General features: G+C 44.5%; 1 protein-coding gene across 2 annotated transcripts in view; it reads left to right on the forward strand.

Annotated features, from left to right (window-relative positions):
- The window catches only part of si:dkey-44g17.6 (guanine nucleotide-binding protein G(I)/G(S)/G(O) subunit gamma-12), an 87,960-nt gene that overhangs the window by 7,762 nt on the left and 67,671 nt on the right, over window positions 1-12,527 (forward strand). The window contains exon 2 of one of the 2 annotated variants that reach the window (XM_017714964.2): window positions 6,465-6,522. The exons of the other annotated variant lie outside the window; for it this stretch is intronic. The gene's annotated coding sequence lies outside the window, so the exon portion shown is untranslated. The remainder of the gene's footprint in view (window positions 1-6,464; window positions 6,523-12,527) is intronic. 2 annotated transcript variants of the gene reach the window in all.

Consider the following 12,527-nt stretch of genomic DNA (forward strand, 5'->3'; position numbering starts at 1 on the left):
AATCGTGTATGAAGTATTTTATCAGAGTCATAAGAAAAACGTCTATAGGTCAATTCAGAGTCGACGTAAAGAAGAAAACGGTCACCGTTGTCCTTTCGGTAAACATCAAACCACCTTTGGAGCCGAAATTTTTTACGTCTATGTTACCGTGTTGGCTGTATGTCTCAGTACGCGCTAATGTGGTAGAATAGGTTAAAAATCTAATGTAAACAAAAACTCCGACCTACTTTGCTCTGATTTGAGCTTTAGCTCAGCTGTAGCCGCGTTTCTCGCATCGGTTTTGGTTTGATTTTAAGCCCGATTTGGTCTGAGCCGACTGAATTTCACGATCGGACCGAATTTCAGCTTCATCGGCCGACGTTTAGCAGCACTGCTGTGTCTGATCCACTCATACCAGCACAACACACACTAACACACCACCACCACGTCAGTGTTACTTCTGAGAATGACCCACCACCCAAACAGTACCTGCTCTGTGAGGGTCCATGGGGGTCCTGACCACTGAAGAACAGGGTAACAGAGTATCAGAGAAACAAATGGACTACAGTCTGTAACTGTAGAACTACAGAGTGCAGCTATACAGTAAGTGGAGCTGATAAAGTGGACAGAGAGCGTAGAAACGAGGAGGTGGTCAGGATGTTCTACCTGATGCACTGCGTTTAGGGGTCGAGTCTCAGAATCTCAATTATAAACTAATATCGCAATTTAAATTTCAGCCGCAATATTAGTCGGAAAAATCGCAATTAGAAATTTTCCACAGATCGTTCAGCCCTAGTGGAATTGCCCTCCGAGCTGCTTCTGTTTTGACTCTGGAAATTCCCTCTGCAGATTAAAGGAAGTAGTTGCACTGAAAGCAGAGATACAGCAATGACGCCTCGTACAGCCTGCATCTCTGGCGTTCCACTTCATTGGCTAGAGCCGGTTCCTGATGGCATGTTCTGTTAACCATGAGTCGTGACTTCTCACCCTCATGCACTGAAAACAATATCAGCCCTTTTGTGTGAAGCGCGCAGGTTTCACATTTCACACCATTGAGATTCCAGAGATTCCAGCATCTTATTTATGCCGATAAACAGTTGGAGATGAATCTACTTGGAGGTTTTATTGACCGACTTAGGGCTGCACAGTGTTGTTGTGTCCTGCTCCTTATCTGTTCTCCTGAAACAGTGATTTAGTTGTCAGATGTGTGATAATTCATACCTGTTTATTTACCCATTTATGTGCATTTTAAATCCATCCTTGTTTATCGTTTTGCATTGATTAGAATCCGCCCTGATACGGTTTTCATGAAACGAAGAAAGCTGAATCTTCTGCATTGTTAAAAGCTAAAAAACATCAAAGTTTCTAACAAACAAACAACGACAAGTAAGTTTCACGTTCCTGCCAGCACTGTGATCCATTCTTCTCTGACTTGCGTGTCTTCGATGAGTGGCTCGGGCAGCGCTCACAAGCTTGGACATGAATGCAAACGATGCAGGAAATGCAGAATGAGAGATCTGTGAACCACGTCACATCGCTGATCATAATTCAACCGTCTTTACTGATTTTAATTCAGTATCATCAGACTTTGTAGTAGATACAGTAGAGGTTCTTTGGAGTAGTTGGCTAATAAAGTCTTGCTGTGATTATTAGAAGGTAGTGAAGTTAATGGGGGTGTAATGATTCACGAGATTCATAAATCAGGTTGAAGCTCTACAGTGCCGTCTCGATTCAATGCATGTTCTGATACAGAAAAAATAAGAAGTGGCTTAAGCTAGGGAGGCACACACCAGTGCTTCCCCATTCGATATAGATACCTGATCCTTAAATACACTGTATTTCCAAAAGTATTCACTCACCCATCCAAACAACTTAATTCAGGTGTTCTAATCACTTCCATCGTCACACTGTATAGTTGCCACCAACGTTAGGACCGAGTCAGGGAGCGGCTGAGCTGTGCAGCGCCTTCAATTAGCGGTGCTTTGTGAATGATTCGCCTGCAAGACGCGACAGAAGCCGAGAGACGAGAGACACACAGACCATCGATGTTTCAGACTCCAGGTTTGGAGCCGCTGCACTGTACAGTTCAGTGTTTCTCTCTGCTGTTCACACCTCGTTCAGCTCCAGAAGGGATTAATTAGATAATAATATCAGGTATTTTAATCAGGGAAGCCACAGTTGTGCAGTTCAGGGGTTTCAGGACTGGAGCTGAACTCTGAACTAACTGCACCAGCAAACTTACAGAACCATGTCTGTCGAGACACGACGTCGTTTTCCGTCCCGCGACATTCAGTCTGATATTTAACGTTTATGTTTCTCTGTTCAAACGTCATTTAAATCAGAGACAGAGAGTAAAGTTATCCCGGCGGTCTGCAGCTCCGTTAGGGGGGCGACTGTTCATCTCTCTGATAACATCAGCTAAAGTTCTCTGAAGTCCAGCATTGATCACATCTGTGTTAATGAGCTGACGTCGTTTCCCTCCTATGGTCAGAGATTTTTCTCCCCTTTTGCACCACCACAGGATCCTTTACCCACCCTGACGTGAAGAGCCGGTGGGCTGCTGTGCTTTTAAATGCTGTGAGAGAGTCTCCAGAACAGGGGGAGGGGCTGAGTATGAGATAAATATATCAGGAAAACACAAATTTGCCAGCTTTTCTTCCAGTTTAAGTGGGACCAGGAGTTCAGGGGGGAACTGTATAAGGATCTCAGCCTATTTTATCGACTCTGTTGAAGAAATGTTTTTCTCTTCCGAAGTAAGGAGAGTAATTTAAGCCATATTTCACCTCAAGTTAAGTTCATGCAGAGCAGCGAAGCCAGAAATTTGGTCCCAAACATGACGACCACGACTGAAACCCTGGGATGCGGAGCAGTCATTGCTAAATATGTCGTCTCAGTTAAGATTTCGCAGCACCTCTCTGGGTGATTATCCATTTCCACAAGCTCAGATTCGAGTCCCTGTGTGCTGGTGTGTCACACAGCCTTGGTGGGCAAATGCAGCTGAAAATTGCATCCTGTTCCCCTGTATAGTATCTGAAAGAGCTGTTCCTTGGGGAGCGTCTCGGGAGTGGGCTGGAGGAGGTGGGGGTGTAGAGGAGGATGTTATTTTTGGAAGCAGGTCTCAGTGGTGGCTCCACTCAAGTCTCTGCTTGCCACACAGTGATTCTTTCCCTTTGGGACCCAGTCTTATTATACTTCACTCAGTCCCTCGTTCATTTTTAGACTGTATTAGAAAAGCTCAGTGATTTCCATGATGTGGAGAAACTGGCGGGACTGCATAAAAGTAGACTTCAGATCTGAACACAGAAATGCCTGAAACTGGGAGACTGAGAGAGATTTTTACAACCCCACTTCCAAAAATAGGAGAACGGCGGAGGCAGCGGTGGAGACGAAGAGTAATGTTGTTTATTTATGAACATGAATCACACAACACAAGTGGACGTCATGACTGATCAGTCCGCCCTCCTGCCAAAACGAGTTCTCCGCTCCACAGACCACGCCCCTGCTGCCACACCCTGAATTTAACTGACAATAGTACAAAGACAACATATCAAATGGTGAAATTTTAGCTAAGAAATAGTTTTTTCTTGTAAATACATGCACATTTTAAATTTGCTGCCAGCAACATGTTTCAAAAAGGTAAGTACAAAACATCTGCAGGAGCATCGTTTAGTAACGTGGTTGGGTATAAAGAGCATCTCAGAGATTCTGAGTCTTTCAGAAGTATAGATGGGGAGGGGTTTATCACTCTGTGAAAGACTGCACCATCGAGCAATAGAGCAACAATTCAGGACCAATGTTTTTCATCGTCTACGGTACAGAATATCATTAAAAGATCCAGAGAATCTGGAGAAATCTCTGTCTGTGAGGGACGAGGCCAAAAATCAGTATCTGCTGGCTGTGATCTTTGGGCCCTCAGGCAGCACTGCATTAAAAACAGACATGATTCTGTAGTGGAAATCACTGCATGGGCTCAGAAACACTTCTGAAAACCACTGTCTGTGAACACAGTTCATCACTACATCCACAAATGCTGTTAAACTCTAAAACACAAAGAAGAAACTGTACATAAACAGGATCTAGAAACGCTGCCACCTTCTCTGGGCCTCAGCTCATTTAACATGGACTGAGGGCAAGTGGAAAAGTGTCCTGTGGTCCGACTAATCAACATTTGTAAATCATGAACGCTGCATCCTCCCGGCTAAAAAAGGAGAGGGAGCATCTGGCTTATTATTGGTGCACATGGGTGACATGCACATCTGTGAAGGCACCATTGTTCGGGAACAATATTTACAGGGTTTGGAGCAACGTAGGCTTGCCATCCAAACAACGTCTTTTTCTGGGATGTCTTTTTCATTGTCTTGCAGAAATAATGCCAAACCGCATTATTTATGTAAAAAAAAATAATTGCACCCTGTTTTTATTTAGATTTTTCACATTTTTTTGGGAGTGAGATTGTACAAAATGTCTACAAAATTATTGCAAAACATATTAAACATGTTTAATGTGATGTGTCCTTGTATGCTCTGGATAGTAAATTCATGTTTGTTGTTGTTAAGTGCTACTTTTTTTTTAATCCCACAAACGGGGGAAAATCCACCTCCACATTTTAACCCATCCATGAAAGTGAAACACCACATACACACTAGTGAATACACACACACTAGGGGGCATTGAACACACTTGCCCGGAGCGGGGGGCAGCCCTATCCACGGCGCCCAGGGAGCAGTTGGGGGTTAGGTGTCTTGCTCAAGGACACTTCAGTCATGGACTCTCAGCACTGGGGATTGAACCGGCAACCTTCTGGTCACAGGGCCAGTTCCCTGACCTCCAGCCCACGACTGCCCCAGATCCTTTTAAAAGATGCAATTCTCTGAATTAATGGAAAAAAATGGAAATTTAGATGGAAAAAAACAAAATATACTGTTTGGACTAAGAGGCTAATTATATAGCAAACCTCAAAAGCAATGTGAAATTTGGGAATTTTGCGTTCTTTATGTTCTATATATATATTTTAATAACCTTGTGTATCACAAGTGGCCAGCGTAGGGTTCTCCTTTAGCAGCTGTAACCAGTCAACCATCTCACAGACTGAAGGGAGCCATCTTCCGGTGACTGTCAGAAACTCTTTGACCCCTGTCAAACCAGCTCTGTCCTGGGAAGCCCCCTAGACCCAGTGCAGGTGGTGGGAGACGGGAGATTTCAGTCAGACTATAATCCGTGCTGGAGAGCAGCTCCCACCCCATGCCTGAGACTCCGGCAGCACTGGGCAGCTCCTTCAGTGACCGGCTGCTTCACCCCATGTTGTGATGGAGGCCATCGCAGGTCCTTCCTTCCTGCTGTTAGACTGCACAACCAGGTTCTCCCAGTAGAACCTCCTCCACCCCCCACTGGACCCCGCACACCTACAGAACACCTACAGAACACAAACGGTGGAATTCCTCACCTTTTCCTGTGTTCAGTATAGCCAGCACTCCATGTGCAGTATAGTGTTAAATATCTCTACAGTGTAAACTCTGAGCTTTCTGTTTATAATGGTTTATACTGTAACTCCTCTCCGTCCCATGTGTGGTATAAACCAGCACCTCATGAGCAAAACTCCATGTGGATTTCAGGCAAAATATCCTTACAGTGTAAATATCTTAGCTTTTTTTATTTATTTATAATCATTCTTTATTTATTTATTTTTTTTGTGAAGGACAAACAATACAAATTCTATCTTATTTTTTATGTTTAGTTTTAATATATATTGCGTATATAGTAGCGAGTAACAAACCATAAAAACCTTAAAGTACTTAAAGTTAATTAGCTGCTTGTTAATCCTCTTCCTGTTACTGCACTGTGAATTTCCCTGCTGTGGGACTAACAACGGATTATAAGTGATGCTTGTATAATCCCACAAACGGGGAAATTCCACCTCCACATTTAACCCAACCGTGAAGTGAAACACCACATACACACTAGGGGGCAGTGAGCACACTTGCCCGGAGCGGTGGGCAGCCCTATCCACGGCGCCCAGGGAGCAGTTGGGGGTTAGGTGTCTTGCTCAAGGACACCTCAGTCATGGACTGTCGGTGCTGGGGATCGAACCGGCGACCTTCCGGTCACAGGGCCGGTTCGATCCCCGCCCACCACCGCCCCCATCTTATCGCTGCTGTTTGCACAACTAAACTAAATGCTTTACTGTATTATGTTGTGCCACTTCTATCCATTCCCTCTTTACTGCAATGCATGAGGGATTTTACCATGTTTACAACGTTGTGATTTTGGCCTGTGCAATGTTGATATTTTAGTTTTTTCTGAAAAATCTAAGATGAAAGCTTCTAGGGATGTTTTGATTAATCGAAGACAAAACTTCGATCGTGTCGTCAGCTGTTCAGCGTTTCGGTGTAACCCCAGTGCTGTACATGTCGTGCAGCCCTGCTGGGACTCTCTAAAGATCCCGCTCTCTGATTGCTCTCTTGTTCTGTCTGATCTCCCCCATGCAGCACCAGCCGAGTGGAAGATATTACCCGGGGACTCGGGACTCATTAGCTGAACCCACCGGTGAGTTCACTGAATTAATTATTTGTTCATTTATCTCAGACCCCGCCTCCCACAGGGCCTTTCTGAGCCCGGGCTGTGGGAGACGCTGCGCCGTTGGCTTTTGAAGGAGTCTGTCTGAGCTCGGCTAGCTCGGCCTAAGACGGGGTTGCGCCACATGGACTTCTGTCCATGACTTTCTGACCTCGTGTGTGCTGAAGTGTAACACGGCGAGGCAGCAGTAGCTGTATGGACATAAACTTTTACTTTCGCTTTCTTCATTTTGCGCACGGTGTAGGCGCGAGTGGGACGGATGAAACGGGGATGGTGTGGCATTTACAGCGTCCTTGTGGCGAGCAGGCTCTGATCAGGGTTTAGCACTTGGTGGTTCCTCCTCCATGTCACACGTTCACATGTGCACTGATGGTCTGCTGTTCTGTACATGAAGTTACCGCAGCGTGAACCACAGCACATTATTCATCCTTCTTTTATTTATGTATGAATATAGTATGTGTATGTATGTATGTATGTATGTCGCTGTTGTTGGGACAAAACCTTGTGTTTTCATTTTTGTGTGTTTTTTTTTTTTTTTGGACTGTTTTATACTAATATACTAATTTATATTAAATACTTATTTGCATTGTATGTACATTTCTTGAGGAACAGACCAACGGAAATGCCCTAAAATGACTTGGAAACAAATCCGGTTCCTTTGACTTGCATTAAAAGCAAGGCATGTTTTTTCTTTCTCTTGTAAAGTTACTATTTTGGACATTATGAGGTTTTGATGTGACAGCAGCGATAAACACACACACACACACACACACACACACACACACACACACACACACACACACACACACATATATGTATCTCAGTTTTGACTGAGTTTTTGTCAAATTGCAAATAAAACATTATCTTAGGCTACATCTACCCAGCGGTTAAAAGTGGCCCAAATCTGTCTGTTTGGATTACCTTTTAAATGTGATCTGTATGCGACAATCTGAACAGATCGGCTCCTAAACTGACCCACATTCACAAAAGAACAGAGCGTCACGCGGCTCATCCAGAGGTAAACAATCACGACTGCCAATGAATGCCAGTTGCTCCCGGAGGATCAGCTTCAATCTTCACCAGCATCACAGGAGCCACCGTGAAGCTTCACTGACTGACAGCTGGGCTCATCACCCAGAACGTGTTTGAGGCGTAAAAAGCCGTAAATGTACTTTTCAGGCTTTTAGCTGTTCTTTGACGCTGCAGCCTCGTTCTCCTACGACTGCATTCGGACGTTTCTTTCAAAATTCCTTTCGAAAGTGGAGCAGCTGTGATGAGTCTCTTCTCATTTTTTGGTAGAGAAACAACAGCCGAAATGTTTGAGTCTCAGCAGCGGGAAATTATGATGAACGTTGAGTTGGATTGACGGAAAAGTCGCATGAATTCCGATCTGACTGTTCAGTCTGAGTCGCTTCGCCGCAGATCGGTTACGTATCGGATTTCAGTACCACAACCACCTCGACTCGGAGTTGAAAATGTCAGCTTGAGTGCATTCATCCGTTCATACTGACGCACATCTGTGTCACATGTGGAGAGAAAGATCAGATTTCGGCCTCTTTTACCTGCTTTGGAGGCTTTTGAGTCCGTTTGCGCTGTGGTAATTGACCGTCCTAAGCTTTCAGTAGAAGTTAGCACCAACACTAATGAGACAAAACCGAAAAATAAAACTTCAGACACCAAACACGTCTGGCCTGATTGTGTATTTTAGGGTTTGGTGAAAAACTGCGTGAATATGGTTTTTTACCAGACTGTCGCTTTAACTGCACCATGTTCTACACCTCCATGCATCCTCCACCGTCTTCAGGAGTTTCGCATTGTGGTCTGTCGTGAATCCACAGACCTGAAACGCGGCAGCAGCTGTTTGTGTTATTTGAGAAGCCAGTGATTCACATCAAATCCTCTCAGAGGAGGAGAGAAAGCCTATTGACAGTGTTGCGTAACCGAGGTAGTGCAGAGTGTCCACAAACAGCCAATTGTTCGTATGGCCACCTATTGACGGCTGGTTAATTGGGCGTCTCCACACAAGAGCCGTGGTCATACCGCCTATAGTGGCGTGTTGTGCGGGAGCCTGGGCAAATACATGCTGGCCAGGGCAGTAATGTGTTGCCTAGCAACTGCAGCACACAGTAGGTAATAAAAGATCAACACCTAAACCATTAGGAGAGACGTCATGGTCTTTGGGTGGAGGACGTGTTCTGGCCAGTGTGGATGTAAATATGCGCCAGCTAATTGGATCATGGGGGACTGGCCGTGTTCAGACGGGGGTGTGTGTGTGTGTGTGTGTGTGTGTGTGTGTGTGTGTGGGATACACACCCTGCTCGCCCTCTCTGTTCTGGCTATTAATAAACCTTGAGCCTTTGTTGGGCTTGAATATTGAGGCGATGCTGACATATAGGCCTTCCCCTTTGATTGTGCGCGGATAATCCAGGCTTTTGTTTAGTGTAAATGTGTTGGACGCGGATGTTTCTCACCATCGGCCGCTCACCCTTATCTCCTGTCACGTCCGTGTTGTGAAAACTCTGAGGCTTCAGTCTACCAGCTACAGTCTTAGGCCTGATCCCATTTCTTCTTTTCTTACCCCTACCCCTTGTTTTTGAGTGCCACTCTAACCCCTTGTTACTGAGCTACAGGGCAGTGGTTGAGATCTTCCTCTGAAATGAGACCCTCTAATAAAAGAGCATCACTTCATTAACAGCTACCAGCGCCGCTCTGTAGGCGACCCTGCCCGTCTGCAGGGACAGCAGAGGAGGGGAAAGTTCAGCTCCTCACTGCTGGGCTTTAGATACATTTTGGGATCAGACGCCTTCAAAGCATTAAAAATCACTAACAGCATGCTGACATCTCGGTAGCTAGCTGGCTGACTTTCCCATTCCGCCTTAAATAGTCCAGCAGTTCTGACACCTGAAGAGCCAGGATGTAACTGCTGCTCCATTTAAGGTGGAACGGGAAAATTCAAACAAGAATCTGGAGAATCTCCGACTTCAGCTTCATATCACTGAAGAATTAGGGGGGGTGATAATAAATAACTGCCCCCCTCTTTGAAGGTGTATGATCCCTAAATGTAACTAAAGCCCAGCAGTGAGGAGCTGAACTTTCCCCTCCTCTGCTGTCCCTGCAGACGGGCAGGGTCGCCTACAGAGCAGCACTAGTAACTGTTAATGAAGTGAAGCTCTTTTTATTAGAGGATCTCACTTCAGAGGGAACATTTAAAGCAGTTCCAAGGGGTGATGCTCGAAAACAAGGGGTAGGAGTAAAAAGAAGAAATGGGATTTGGCCCAAAACATGATCTGTAGCATTCAGCATGTTGGGCATTGCCGAGTGGCACCACCCTGTTCCTGCCCTGTGGGAGCCGTTTAGCTGGACAGTGGTTCACAGCGAGTTTGTGATTATTTAGCGGATTTACCTAATATTTATCTTTGTTTCGCAATATTAACGAACAAAATGTGAACTAGTTGTGATTTTTGACTTTTACTCTCAAGAATAAGTATAAGCTTTGTTTGGTTACCCATAATTCTGTGTAACTGTGGAGTGTGTGTGTGTGTGTGTGTGTGTGTGTGTGTGTGTGTGTGTGCACCCAACAGTGCAGTGTACCAATTAGACAATACTACAAGTGTTGGCTGCGTAGTAAACGTAGTAGGCCACGTAATGTTAGGCATGGAAAGGACTAGAAAAGACGGCCCCACTTTATATTAAGAGGCTCTAATAACTATGTAGTTACATGTGAACAACAAATGCAACAACAGTAACTACTAATGATTTGGTCGCTGTTACAAATGGATTGCAGACATAAACCTCATGTAATTACACGTGTGTATTAATGGTTGTAACAGTCTATTTTCTTTCTCTCTCTCTTTCTTTCCTACCATTTAGCTGGTGTTTATGTTGCCAGTGCTGAGACACTGTAACCGGTTTCAGCTTTAAACCAGTCTGTATGTTTATGTGATGGAACAGATAGACGGCCCCTTATATTAATATGTAGCTTTTATTAATTAAATGTGCTGCATTTCCCCTAAAGCAGTGTTTATATTACCACTCCTTTATTACACAGTAACTACATACCAATTACACAGGAACTCTAACCCTGTGCTACAGGAAAGGTCCTGTGATGAAGACACACTTGTGTAATTATGTAAGGCAACGCTGAAGGTGATACACATGAGTAATTACACAGGCTGTAATCCACCTGTAGCATTAAGTCATCAGTAGTTAGTGTTGCATGTGTTTTTCATGTGTAACTACATAGTTATTAGACACTTCATATAAAGTAGGACCGAAAAGACAATTAAGCCATTAATTAGTTATTTATGTCAATTATATCTATAAATGTAAATCATCATCACCACAGCCATATATCCACCGAAGTAACGCAGCCTGCTGTTGTGAGGGAGCGCAGAAGTCTACAGCGGCAGCGCTGAGCGCTAGGACCACACTGAGGTTTAGGATTTGGACTTTGCCTGTATTTTATGACCTGTTGTTTTATGAAAGTGTTTCATCTGGACAGTGTCTTTTGCGCTCTCTCTCTCGCGCTCTCTCTCTTTCTTTCTTTCTCTCTCTCTTTCTTTTTTCTTTCTTTCTCTCTCACTCTCGCGCTCTCCCCCCCCCCCCCCCCCCTCTCTCTCTCTCTCTCTCTCTCTCTCTCTCTCTCTCTCTCTCTCTCTCTCTCTCTCTCTCTCTCTTCCTTTCTTTCTTTCTTTCTCTCTCTCTCCCTTCCTTTCTTTCTTTCTCTCTCTCTCTCTCTCTCTCTCTCTCTCTCTCTCTCTCTGTGTCTGTCCATGACGAGTTTCCTGCTTTGTTGCCTAGTGATCCATAAACCCAGATTTGGCTCTAGTTCCTGTCTGGGGTTGCTTGGTTTGGTCAGTAAGACGCGCGCGCATATATACACACACACACACACACACACACACACACACACACACACACACACACACACTTGTCTTGCGATACATATGAGGACATTCATAGTTTTCGATTTATTTTTGTGTTACTGTAGCTAAATAACTGCTTCTGCGTTTATGCCATTTGGCAGATGCTCTTATCCAGATCGACTTACAATTTTTTTTTACAGAGGAGGCCGATGGCGATGTTAGGAGTCTTTCCCAAGGACTCCTATTGATATAGGTTGCCCAGGTGGGGGATTGAACCACAGTCTACAGCGTAGAAGGTGCTACCCACTACACTGTCCAACCACACAGCACAGAAAACAACACGTGCTCAAGTGAGGACCAGCAAAATGGAAAGAAATTTCATATAGTCCTATCATGGTGAGGACATGAGGTCCTCACAAGTGTAGCACTACAAGAACACACACACAAATAAACACTGTTTTCTGCTGTCACCTAAAACAAAGCTCCTTTACTCTCACAGCTCCACTTCATCAAGCCTGTGTATTACCAACGCTGTCCACTTGGTCACTTTGGGCTGCTTCTCATACACTGTTCCACTGTTTGAAATCACCGTCTTCAGCCAATATGAAACCTTTTAACCTCTAAACTGTTTGCATTATAGTGCTAGTTTAATACGGTTCAAATAACCTGTAGCTGTAAAACCAAAGATGTGACCAAAATGATGAACGGAGCTCTAGGTAACGTTAAATGACTGAAAAGGCTGACGGGAACACTGACGCTGTTTACTGTTGCACCAGGAAGAGGTTTAAATATCAGTAATGAGATCATTTGCCTGCCTGCCTTCTGTCTAAATGCAAGAGATTTGGGCCAAATCCCATTTCATGTTGTTTCCCCTACCCCTTGTTTTTTTAAGTGTCTCTTTGCCCATTTGGAAGTGGTTGAGATCTTCCCTCTGAAATGAGACCCTCTAATAAAAGAGCATCACTTCATTAACAGCTACTAGCGCCGCTCTGTAGGCGACCCTGCCCGTCTGCAGGGACAGCAGAGGAGGGGAAAGTTCAGCTCCTCACTGCTGGGCTTTAGTTACATTTAGGGATCATACGCCTTCAAAGAGGGGGGCAATTATTTATT

The sequence above is a fragment of the Pygocentrus nattereri genome, chromosome 30, assembly GCF_015220715.1.
Source record: "Pygocentrus nattereri isolate fPygNat1 chromosome 30, fPygNat1.pri, whole genome shotgun sequence".
NCBI classification, from domain to species: Eukaryota; Metazoa; Chordata; class Actinopteri; order Characiformes; family Serrasalmidae; genus Pygocentrus; species Pygocentrus nattereri.